General features: G+C 41.6%; 1 protein-coding gene across 11 annotated transcripts in view; it reads right to left on the bottom strand.

Annotated features, from left to right (window-relative positions):
* The window catches only part of SERPINE2 (serpin family E member 2), a 44,348-nt gene that overhangs the window by 11,426 nt on the left and 20,557 nt on the right, over positions 1-12,365 (bottom strand). For 2 of the 11 annotated variants that reach the window (XM_065074082.1, XM_065074087.1), the window contains exons 2-3: positions 10,012-10,172; positions 3,171-3,255 (exon numbers count right to left, since the gene is read on the bottom strand). The exons of 5 other annotated variants lie outside the window; for them this stretch is intronic. The gene's annotated coding sequence lies outside the window, so the exon portion shown is untranslated. The remainder of the gene's footprint in view (positions 1-3,170; positions 3,256-10,011; positions 10,173-12,365) is intronic. 4 more of the 11 variants (XM_065074081.1, XM_065074086.1, XM_065074083.1 and 1 more) reach the window with 2 other exon arrangements.

The raw sequence follows: 12,365 nt of genomic DNA, 5'->3' as shown, positions 1-12,365 counted from the left end.
CTCCAGCCCTCTGCTCAGCACTGCACACTTGCTCTGGCTCCAGCAGCATCCAGGCAGGAGAACACCTGGGCTGAGGCATCACTGGCAGCCACCCCATGCTCACCAGGAAGGGTCCCAGCACCCGGAGCTCTGCCGCTGCACAGTCCACCTACGCTGCAAGCCCAAACCACGCGGAGCTCTCCATTATCAGAAAAACAGCTGGTGTTTGCACAGATCCATTTAATCTTCTTTTAATAGCGTGTACTTTAACCATGCTAAACCACTTGCAAGTAACGAAGATGGCATTTCTGCTTTCACCTACACCATTGCAGGGGACAGAATTGGCTTTATCAAAGTTTGCTGTTGCAGCACAGAATAGACCAAATGCTGAACCTGAAATAACACAGGAGTTGAGACATCTTTCTTCCCCAACCCAACTGTTAATACAGCCGTGACCAGAGAAACCTGTCAGACTGATTTAAGTTATGCAAGAAAAAGTGAAAGTGCTGTTTTACAAAGCAGGTTAACAGCCTGCCCACTAATTAAATCTTTCCCATCAAGCTACTAACCACCCAAGCAGTTTTTGGAGTCACTGAGGTACAATTCCTTCCAAAGGGCTCCATACCAGCCATCATACTGGTATCAGCTCAGGCTTACTCAAGAAACTAGACTGCATTTGGTGCCTGCAGCTGGGACCTGCAGGAGCAAAACCTAAACACGGCCCAACCCCCCTGAAGCAGGTTCTGTGACACTTCTAGACATATCCTGGGTCCCACACCACCAACTGCAGCAGGGGGCAGTTATGGGGTAGACCAGTAGGCTGACAGGGAAAATGAACTTGTACTTTTTTTTTTTTAAATGTTAAGGAATATTCTTAAGATTTCTTCAATCCTAGTACAAACAAATCACCTGGAATTTCCAGGTTTGTTGTGCTGTGGAAGGCTTCCCTCTCTCCAAGGCAGCAGCTCTACACCCACAGCAATGCTGCCTTGCAGGAGGCAAGTGTGTGGCTTGCCACTCCAAGAGAAGCCACATTTTGGTTTTACAGGTTTTCTTTGGTGGTTTGGTGACTATCTCTTCTCCCTACCAAAAGACCCAACTGGCAGTTGAAACAAAAATTCTTAATCCCAATATTAATCAAACTTCCACCTTCACCCAGAACCTTGGCAAAAAAAAGGCTACGAAACCCAGAAATATCAGAGATTCTTAGCAGATGTACTTACAAGCAAGCAGTTAATATTGGTGCAATACAGCCTGTCCCATGTAGTGATGGAGACCAGGGACAGTGACAGACAATACCATCAGAGCACACAATTTGAGCTGTAATCTGAAGCCCATGCTTTTGATTGAAGCAGCTTCACCTGATACAGCTGACAAACCAGAAGAGACTGGACTGGTTTGAGTGTATCTACCCCTTGACACATCACATTGCCAGAAGTACACTACGAGGGCAAAGACAGGAGTGACACTTATATGGAACCAAATAAAACAATGTTTCGTTGCCATTTATGTACTGCATCTGTCCAAACCTAACTGAAATCAGACATTTCTCTCTTCTTTGCCTTTACCAGAATATATTGTAGGTGCCAAGTTCTCAACTTCACTAGTGACAGCCCCTGACAGACTTGAGGTGACAACTACCAACAGCCTTACATTTTCCCCAGGACACATGTGTGAAGCCTTGTCGAAGCAACCCAACTCAGGTCCCAAGGCCACTGCTGCAGGATTTTTGCCTTTTGTTGTTGTTGTTTCAGGGAAAAGTCATTGCCTCCTTCACCTGGTTTCCCTAAACGCCTCACTGCTTGCCCAACCTCTCCCTCCTGCTACACCATTAATGCAGTTTGGTCTCCATTTCAGAGCACAATCTCCAACAGACAACTGCTGAGTAAGCGAAGCAAAGTTGTGCAGTGCTCTGAGCATGGGAAAAAGAGTAGAACTGCTTTGCAGCATTAGTTACAGAGCAGTCACTTCTTGCTCTGCCATGCCCATTGCATAGCTCAACCAGGTAACTCGGGAGCTAACGTCCTTGTCAAGCAGAAGTGGCATTTGTGTTATTAATGTTTCTGGTGTGGATTTCAGTATATTCAACTTCTACGCAGTTCAGTGACAAGAACTGCATTTACATATCCTGAAAGAAATAGCTTAAGCACAGTGTAAGGAGAAAAAAAATCCAAAAGTATGTAGGATGTGTAGGATGGAAAACAGTTGACCTGCTATACAGAATACCAAAAAGCTTTCAACAAGCTTTCATAACGTTGAAGCTAAAAACTTAGTGATAGTTAAATTTGAATGTAATGCTTCAGTGAGCCAAACAAAAATACAAGCTAGGCATCTTTTGCCTATGACCTTTATATTTTCACAAAGAGAAGAATGAAGGTGTATAGGCAAATTCATTTATGTAACTGTGGGCTTTTGAAAGATGCTGGACTAAAAAAAAGTTAAAAAACCCTCTTCAAGGTAAGTTGCCCGCTTCTTAGACTGAGAACTTACAGGAAGGACAATATCCCACAACTTAAACTTCTAAACAGACAACAGAAATACTGACAATGATGCAAATAAATGCATCTAGAGTATGACAAAAAACAAAGCTTAAATTTGTTACACAAATCCAGTTCTTAACCCTAACGCTAAAGTTTCTGAACAAAACTTATGACAATGCCATGCACTCAGCTGTACAAGGGATGCCTTCTCCACGGCAAGCGTACCATGAACTATCTTACTCCCCCTGCCTCACTGAACTGCACCACACCAAATCATGTACACCATGCTGAAGTAGTAGTCAGTACCCATATCCAACTGCAAAGCCTAGCTCAATCTGCTATTTTTAGACAAATAGCCCAGTCAGGCACAGAGCTCTGCGCAAGGCAGGGGAGCAACACCGCAGTGTGCCGCATCTGTGCTGGTGGTTTTGTATTGTTCCATGACAAATGATGAAATGCCTTCAGGCTACCAATCTCCAGCTGACCTCAGCCTCTAGCCAGCATCGCAAACACTACCCCTCACACATACTAGGCAGCGTACTCAACTCTCACTAGGCTCAGATATTTAGATCACGCACATAATGCATAATTTAAGTTTTTGGCTGAAGGTATTATGGAAGTATTTATGTCAAAGAGGACGCGATGCTTTAAGCTTTCATCTACAGAACGCTTGGTACAAAAGCAAAGTTACATTAACATGAACTGTCTTACCTGGGTCTAGAAAGGCATTGGTGGAGCCGGTAAAAGTTACGTCTTCAGCCCAAGGCACAAAAAGCTGCTGAGCATGGAGATCTTCCTACAGGAAAGTACCAGCTTAGGAAGGACTTAGGAAAGAGCCAAACTGAGCTGCTGCACTCTTCCCACAGGAAACAGACGTTAGTTTGGTTTGAGATAAGAGGCAGAAACATGAGCTAGAAACACACCCCAGATTTAAACTGTAAGTTGGAGAAAAGAGCTGTCCCAGAGAGCCTGAAGAACAGTTTGAAGCAAACAGAGGAAGAAATAATGAACTGTACATAAATTTTTAGGTATCTGTACTGACTGCACTAAGTACTGTATGTATTTTGGTATCCTGTGAGACAGCTCCAAGTGTTTGTTTTGAAGCCTGACTTAAACAGCAATAAGCTATATCCCGCAAGACTCACTCCTGAAGCTGCAAGATGGATTCTGCAGTTTCTTTAAAGACATAATATCAAGCATAAGGAAGTTTAGACACCAGACTTCACTTCTGTGAATACCTGTAACCAGAACAGTAGCAAGTGCAGCTAAACAGAGCTAAACTAAAAGCAGAATCTTGCAGCATTGCTGGTCTCACTGTATTAAACCCCATAAACTCAAAGACCCTGAGCCCATGAGGCAGCACCAAGCAGCCTGTGAGCCCAGAGAAACCTGGCCTGGGACAAACATTTGCGGACTTCTCCAAGTTTGAGATGTTGATGTTTCCTTGTCAGTGCCATCTGTGCTACTAATTTAAAAGTCTTATTTCAACTGACATGTGAGCTCAGAGAAAGCAATTTCACTTCGGGCATTTAACTAACTCTCCAGCAGGACTGAATAAATACTCAACCAGACTTGTTAACAGTCATTTAGGAGCTGGCTGAGCTCACCGCAATTGTTTCTCCAAGGCAATGAGACCACTCTGGTTGCAATGGAAAGGTCACATGCTGGGTCTTGTTTTTCAGATGATGCACACTTGGCAGCATATTAAAACACTCCAGCCTCTCAGTAGGCTTCTCCTCTCCCCCTCACAGGTGTCCACAACTCTCCTTCTGCCTAAGCCTCTTCTGTGCCAAAGCTTTCAGCTTCAGTATCCTCTCCTTACCATGCTGCTCAGCCCCTACTACATCTCAACGTGCTTTCAGGTTTGGAGCAGCAGGACCCACAGTCCTAATGCAGGAGAGTTCAGAAGCAGCTTCTTCCACACAACAGAACTGTGAAATGTTTCATCCTCCTCCAGGTTTTCTGGTACATCCTGAATGTTGGCTCTTCCCTTTCGTGTAAGAACTCTTTCCAGTGCTTCCTGCTTTTAAAAAGTGAGGAAAAACCCTACAGACAGCCCATAGATACAAAAATACAAGCCACAGTATATCAAGACGTAAGGTCACACAAAAATATCTAACACAAGAAAACAGATTTTTATTACTCAATACCTGGAACATTTAGTATATGCTGAGCATTACTAAGAAATTATGATTGCTAATTTTAAATGGTACTTAAATTGCTCTGAAGAGGAGTAAGTTACTGTCAACATGAGATAACCATGTACTCAGAGAAACTGGAAGGTTTTTTTCTTTAAGAAATATTTTGTATGTTAAGATATTGCTCTGACTTCAGGTGCTGCAGCCAACACTGCACACAAGTGCAAAGAGCATGATACTGGTTCTGAGGCTTTCCCCTCTCCACCTTTATCCCTTCTCTCTCTATTTCCAATTCTCTCTGTTAGTACATTTGTATTTGTTTCAAGATGGACCATCTCCACTTGGAATGCCTCCCTTTCAGCCATGTCCAGCCAGCCACCCCTGCCAAGGGGGAATTTCCCAGCAGAGTACTGGCCTGTGAAACTGGCTGCACCCAGACAGGAACCATCTCTGTCCAAGCACAGCTCTCATTAGCAGAAAGTTAGAGTTTAGTGCATCTTTATGAAGAGTCTTGACCACCACTTCTGGGGAGTTTCTGTTTAGCATGAAGAACACGTGGACAAGCTCCATTTAAACCTGTCTGTAGCCTCATGACTAGTGTCTCCTGCTCATAAATCAGACTGATTTTCTCACCAGGATCTGTCTTCTACACTGTCTCATAGTGATTCACAATAGTTCACTGCTTGATGTGAAACTGATCTTCGTAAAGCTGACCAGAGACAGCTTTTGGTTTCACCATCTAGTTGTAACCATACACAGGCACTTTTCAGAATTTCAAGAACATAGACTGGCATTTTTGTAATATTTGCTTTTAATTCCCTCCCTTATTTGTACATAGTTTTAAAAGCCAACTTGAGCTCTGCTTCATGAAGCAAATACACAGTTTTCTGATACCACAGGGCAGGGGACATATGGAGACAATTCTTAGACTTCACAGTTCTACCACCATTCTAAAATTTTATCTCTGTTCTCTCATTATGATAGGCTCAACAACTTTTGTTAAAGTTTCTATGTCTTATTTGCTCCTGTATTTAAAGTAGAGTTTCCATGGCCTTCTCTAAGATCTATGATCAAGTTTTAAAGTATCAGGAAGATTAAAGAGAACAATGTTTTCAATTTACTGGTGTCCCTTTATTAAATAAGTGGTTTTGTTGATCTTAAGTTCTTTATGCAATGTGGTGATTTTAATATAATGAAGAAACAGCATGGGATAGTCAGCCCATCATGACTAATGCTGCAGAACCAGTTTCCCAAAAAGATGCAGCACAGTAGTATTTCACAACATGGCACTAAGGCTATACCCTCTTGCTCTGGATTCACTCCAGTAGAGGTAACAATATTTGGTGATTAAAGCATTTTCCTAAAACTTAACAGTAGGTTCCTAACCCAGGCTCCCATTTTAATTTTTTGTGGCAGAAAAGCCTGTGGAACCACAGTTCCCACATTTACTGTACATTAACAATGCTCACTATGCAAGTACAGGCTCATTAAGAACCAAAGGCAAACCTCCAGGATTGCATGCTCTCATTAATAAGGTATAGGGTATTAACTCTTTGGTAACAGGCTGCCTAAGCACAGATTTATTAACTCCACAAGGTGCCAGACTAATAATGAATGGCTAGTGTTTTACCAACTCAGGTCCCTCACCACCACCTTTACCTTAACCCCCAATTCTGCTATAGTATTTGACCTTCTTTTCTTCCTCAAACAATATTAAAGGGAAACCCTGTACCCTTATTCATTTCTACTTGTTGCAAGACTCATCTGAGACCAGGAGTCTCACAGCTCTACAGCCCTGCAGAACAAACCAAAACCTGCTCCTTGTCTCCCCAGGAAATTTTTAATCTGCTGGCCAGTGGCATATGTTCCATCTCCTGCACATCCCAGTCTGAGAGGAGAAATAGCCCTCTGGAGATGGCTCCATAGCCACTTTGAGACTGCATGGAGAGCTGTGCTTGGAGCAGAGAGAACACTGAGAACTTCCCAGCACACATCCTTCTTCAGAAGGGTTAAGATACTAATATCTGTAGCACTCAGACCTAGAGAACTGTTAAGCAAAGAAAAAAAACTTTGTAAAAAAATAATGAAAGCTAAAGACATAGAATCAAATCCTCGAACCAACAGTGAAAATTTCAGTAGAGCTTTGACAAGGCACACAAGTTGCTGCAGAGTAGGAGACAACTGTTTGTCTTCAGATTCTACACCTTTTATTTAGTTTACCCTACATCATCCAATCATTCCACACCCTATGGTTCAGTCTGGGTTTACAGAACATCTGAAAACTGTGTTTTCTATGTAGCTATATTATTTTTATACTCTGCGAAGCTAAGAGATGGCAGGACATATCAGCCACATGATATCTACGCAAACCCTATGCATGCTTTGGTTAGAGATGCTGAACTGCTAACAAGTAACAGACAGATTCTCATTCTTCTAAGTCACCTTTAAGAAACCCCACTTAAAATAATGCAAGCAATTCAGTATTGCTAAGTTTTTACTTATTCTTCCTCCTACAAGAGGTAAGGCTATGGTAGTAAGTGTTGGCAGTTCTATAAGGTTACACAGTTGTATTTGATACACTTGTTTCACCATAAAAATAAACTGGAACAACTCCAGTATTCTCTGTTCATAATAAGAACTTGTACTTATACAAACTCATTGATATCCAAGACATGAAAATTCAAGCATTTGTATCTAGGGAATAATACCACCTGACAAAACACTTGGAGAGATCAGTAACGCTGTTCTAATAACTTACTTCACTTGTGGTTGGAGATCTGGAGAGTGATAGGTGACTAGCCTTTCACTTATTTATTAAACATACTGTACAACATTTACAATCAACAGCTTCCTATTTGTAAGTGAATTTAGAAACATTGTTCTTATCTGAAGTACTAGATAACAAATGTAACTCTTGAAATGTAATGTAGCCAAGGATTAAAGTGAAATGAAAACAATATTGAAATGAACAAACAAAATGAAAAATTAAAACAATATTGGTTTTCTATCTCTAGGCCAGCATCACTGAAACATACTTCAGGTCACAGAAATAGACACTCATTTTCTATTTTCACCACTATTTTAGAACCAGCTTAAATGTTACCCCAAAAGGATAGGGATATTTACATTTTTCTTTACAGCATACAGACATTTACTTACATTAATCTTGTCCCCTCCTTAGTTTCAGAAACAGAATCAGCCAAACACAGAAGCACCAGAAATCAGATGCTATAAGGATGCAGGAATCATACCCAGTAATGATGCAGGAATGAAGCACTGGGCTGGGAACCCTTACTGTCTACTCAGATACACACCTCTTCAGTCATCTGCAAGATTACTTAACATTAACCAGTTAATAAGAGAATGAACAGCTATCTAGAAGACCTATATCTAAGAAAACTCACTCTTTTCATTAATCTGACCTCGCTTGTGATTAATCTCACTGGCTTTACTACAGGTTTCCGGAAAGGCAAGACCTAAATTTCCACAGAAAAAAAGAGACAACTGAATACGAACTATGCACAAGAATCTTGCAAGAGCAGGTCATGACCTGGTATATTAAACCATCTGATTCAGCTCAGATTGGAAGTCTGTAGGCAGAGTTGTGAGCTGCGTTGGCTGAGAAGCCTCCGCACAGTCCATGGCTATTTCTGTAACACAGATGACGAACCTCAGCAGAGGAAGCAGGCAATTAGCTGGGAAAGCAGCCTCCTAAGCTGAGCTGCCAGAGCAGCTGGAGGCCTCAAGCTTGCTTCATTGCTGAGAGAGCTCCATGAACTACTTCTGGAAGAGGAAGGTACATAACAAGACAGAGACACATAACTAACAGATAAACCTACTAACTTCTACATAGGATTTCTTAGGTTGTTTTAGGATGTAAAGTAAGAAGATAATAGAATAGAAGGGGAAAAGTCAAAGGTATGTCCAGTTCTCCTCTTGTTTTTGTACCTGTAACATGTCAGAGACAACGACAGAGGCTGCCCCTCTCCTATTTGAACAAGGAACCTCAAAAACCACTCATAACCTTCAGCCAACAAAAGCCTACAGTTCAGACAAGATGACACAGCCATCTCAGAAGGAGCAAGCACCATCACTAAATACCACAACATGCCCTTCTGCGGGAATAGGTGTTTAAAGTTCAAGTTGTTAAATAACATGAAAAGCATTTAAAAAGAAGCAAAAGCTTGGTCAAAGCTACATAGCTGATGAACACGAGTTAGTATCATCTACACAGCAGCTGAACTAAGGGAGCTAAGATGTACCAAAGTTTCACAGTACTGCTGGTGGAGGCCCCAGTGTGTAACTTACAGTCTGTTAACAACTAATATTTCTCACAAATAAACAGTTTCTACCTGCATGCTGAGGCCACCACATACACACAGCCTTGAGCAGGGGTCTTCAGTTCAGAACTCACTGGTAGTCAAGTCTTTATGCCTTCCATAATTGCTGTCATGGTCCCAAGATACTAAAATGAACTTCAGATCACTGTTTCTAAATCCTAGGAAGTGAACAGGAGGCTGCCTGAAGCACATGGTTTACATCATGTTGCTGAGTATGGTCAGCAAGACTGAGATTTCCACCGTGGGGAGATCAACCCACAAGATGAACATGCTTTCATACTTAAGCCACTTCGTGGCATATTTATCAGACCCCAGCATGAGTCACCTCCTGATTCCATCCTGGAAATATAAGCAACAGCATCTTTCTGGCCATTAAAGGTGAACACCAGACCACAGACAAGATACAGTAGCTGCCAAAACTCATGTGTTTCCACAGACACTGCTCAAGAAGAGGTGCTAAAGGATAAATAAAGCATTTAGTTAGCACTTAAGTGTATTTCAAGGCTGTGACAAACATCTCGAGAAACTGTGGCTCATACTAGCACTGCCACTAAAATTGCTCCATCCTCTTCCTGTCCATGATCACTGGCTCCAACTTCAGCAGTGCTTGCACAAGTATTCATGTAGCTGAGTAGTAAACCAGATTCTAGTACTAAAGAGGAGATAGGAGAAAGCAGAATAAAGGATGTTTTTTTTTCCATAGCATGCCAGCCTAAACATTTATGTAGCTACAGATATAGAATGCTACTGCCTTGATTTTAATTTCTTTCTCTTCTCCTCCCACCCCATCATTTTAACAATCGCAGAGGAGACACACCTGAACATGTACATGGTTGCACATATTCAGCTTTCTCCTATTTTCACACACAGAAGCTATTTACTTGAATTTTAAAAACCCTTTCAATATTTTCATAGTTCTCTTAATTTACACTGTTAATCTTTAGCTTCATATGTGATTGGCTACTCCATGCTACCTGCTCTCCAAAGCTAAAAAGAGGCAATTCTTTATATCACTCTGCTTATTCAAAAGCTGTCTAAGGTTAGTATAGGTGCACTGAATTACATGATACTTACAGGCTAGTACTTTGCTGTAAAACATGAGTTGCAAGTCATGTCACAGGTGATTGGGAGGATGCCTGGAGGCATGCAAAGATGACTGCATCCAGCAACACTTCAGAGATTAGTGATGATTAATCCATCTTTTCCCTGTCTTCCCATGTATAAAACCTTTGACCCTAAAGAACAGTAGAATCCAGTTAACAGACCAACTAACTGGAAGTGTTCTGATGATTAGGCTGAACTTCCTCCTAATTAATATTACAAAAGCATGCTCTCTCATGCCTGCTTGTGATTAAGCAATCCAGGCAGTCCAGACAACCTTAACTCCAGCTTCCGAGAAAAATCTTCCACTGAGCCCCAGCTTTTTCAAGCATGAGCACCACAGTTGCCCAGCAAGAATCAAAAGCTGCACCAGCTGCATGAACCAGGTACATACTGAGCCCACCACCACCAAAGCAACAGAAATCTTCAGCCAGACATGCCTCTGAACTGTTTAGTTCCCTCACTGTAGGTACATGCAATTTATACACATCTCCATTTTAATTCCTAGCAATAAGGTGAGGTGGTTATTTTTATACATTTATATACATACACACACAATTCAATCTAAGCTAAAAATACTCAGTGCAACTTACTAGGCTCACTGCTTGACATTTTTCTGCCTAACAGTATGCTGCTAGAAGCTTAGGACTGGAACACAATTCTGGCTGTGCAATTTAGAGACTCACACTAAAAGTCTCCACATGCCAGTAAGACACACTATTCTCCTGGTTGTCAATGACAACACCAAACAGAAGCTTCAGCACTTCCCTATACACCTTGACACAAAATCCACTGCAGATTTCCGTTGGTTTTTTTTTTGTACTAACATGAGTTTACCTCACCTCCCACATAAGGTACATGGAACTATATATAAACAGTTGTCTATAGTGATGGTCATATCACCATCTGAAGCAAAGAGGTGTTTTTATAACATCCTGGTACCTAGGTAGCAGATGCAAGGGTAATGTCCCAGTAAGCAGCTTTGCAGCATCTTAAGAGCACTGATAAAATTTGCTGACAGATTTTCTGACACAGAACTCATCCATAATTGTAAAGAAGCTGTGGACTAGCATCCATTACTCAAAGTTTACTCCTGTGCCAAACAGCTGCTATTCTCATGGGTTTAATCACACCTCATTAAATGCTAAAATCCCAAGCTATATAAAATCCCAATATATGTATTTCCATCAATTTACTTCATAATTCTGTCTTTTTATTTGCATCGGTCTTCACCTCACACACTTTAAAGACTCATCTGATCACTCATCAGGCATGCAGCTGTTTTTCACTTTGTTCATAGATTTCTGCAGCTTATCCCCTTTTTTGAAGCTACATGACAGTATAGCTTCTACACCTGCATACATTTTTGTGAATAGTCCCTACAAAACCATGTTCCTACTGAATTCCTGTGGAAAGCAGGGGGTAAGACATTACTAAATGCTCACACAAGAAAAAGTGAAGGGGGAAGTAATCATTTTTCAGTCCAGTGAAAAAAATAAAATCAGTCTACCAGGTTTCTTTTTCAGGAAGTTGCCCAAGAACACAATTAAAACCACAAAAAACAAACCATATTTCAGAATCATATGCAGGCATGAAAAAGGGGGAAGAGAAATAAATCATGCTGAGGCCCCTAATGCATAAGCAGATATTCCTGAGTTTTAAGGGAATCTGACATTTTAGCACATTTTTGTTAGCACAATGCTATTTCCAAAGGTTTTATTTCTCTTGTCAAGATCCTCCCATGTTGCACAACATTGATCCAAGATACTGAACACCATTTTAACCAGGAGACAAAAGACTCTCTCCTGAGGCATACTTCACATTTCCAAAACCTCCCAGAACTCAGTACATGAAGCACACTGCCACATTATTCAAAAGGGAGCCAAGATAAGAGTTTTAGCTAGTCAACTCTCTGCTTCAACACAATTTGATATCACTAGCACTATCCAAACCCTGCTTCAATAACAGAATATACACACGCTCTCCTCTCCAAGCTGCAATGCTTGTAAATACTTCTCTCCCGTTTCTCTATCGCTCGATATGCAAAGCAAATCTCAGTTACTAAATGATCTATGATTTTTTTTTTTTTTTTTTAATACAAGAAAAGCAAGCTTGTTTTCATAGTTGTCAGTAATGAAGTGAGCAACTTCCAGTTTTCCGGCTGCTAGGATGGAGCCGATGCTGGGGCAGCGCGGCCCCTCTGGCACCCGGGGGAGCGGAGCGGGGTACCCAGCCCGCCCCGGGATGCGGCGGGGACGCCGGGGGGGGAGGGGGGCGGGGGCAGAGGGGTGCAAGGCTGCCAGCCTGGAAATACACTTCATGTGGGG

This window comes from Columba livia, chromosome 9, assembly GCF_036013475.1.
Source record: "Columba livia isolate bColLiv1 breed racing homer chromosome 9, bColLiv1.pat.W.v2, whole genome shotgun sequence".
Taxonomy (NCBI): Eukaryota; Metazoa; Chordata; class Aves; order Columbiformes; family Columbidae; genus Columba; species Columba livia.
Note: the sequence above shows the minus strand (reverse complement) of the source record. Positions and strands in the feature narration are given on the sequence as shown.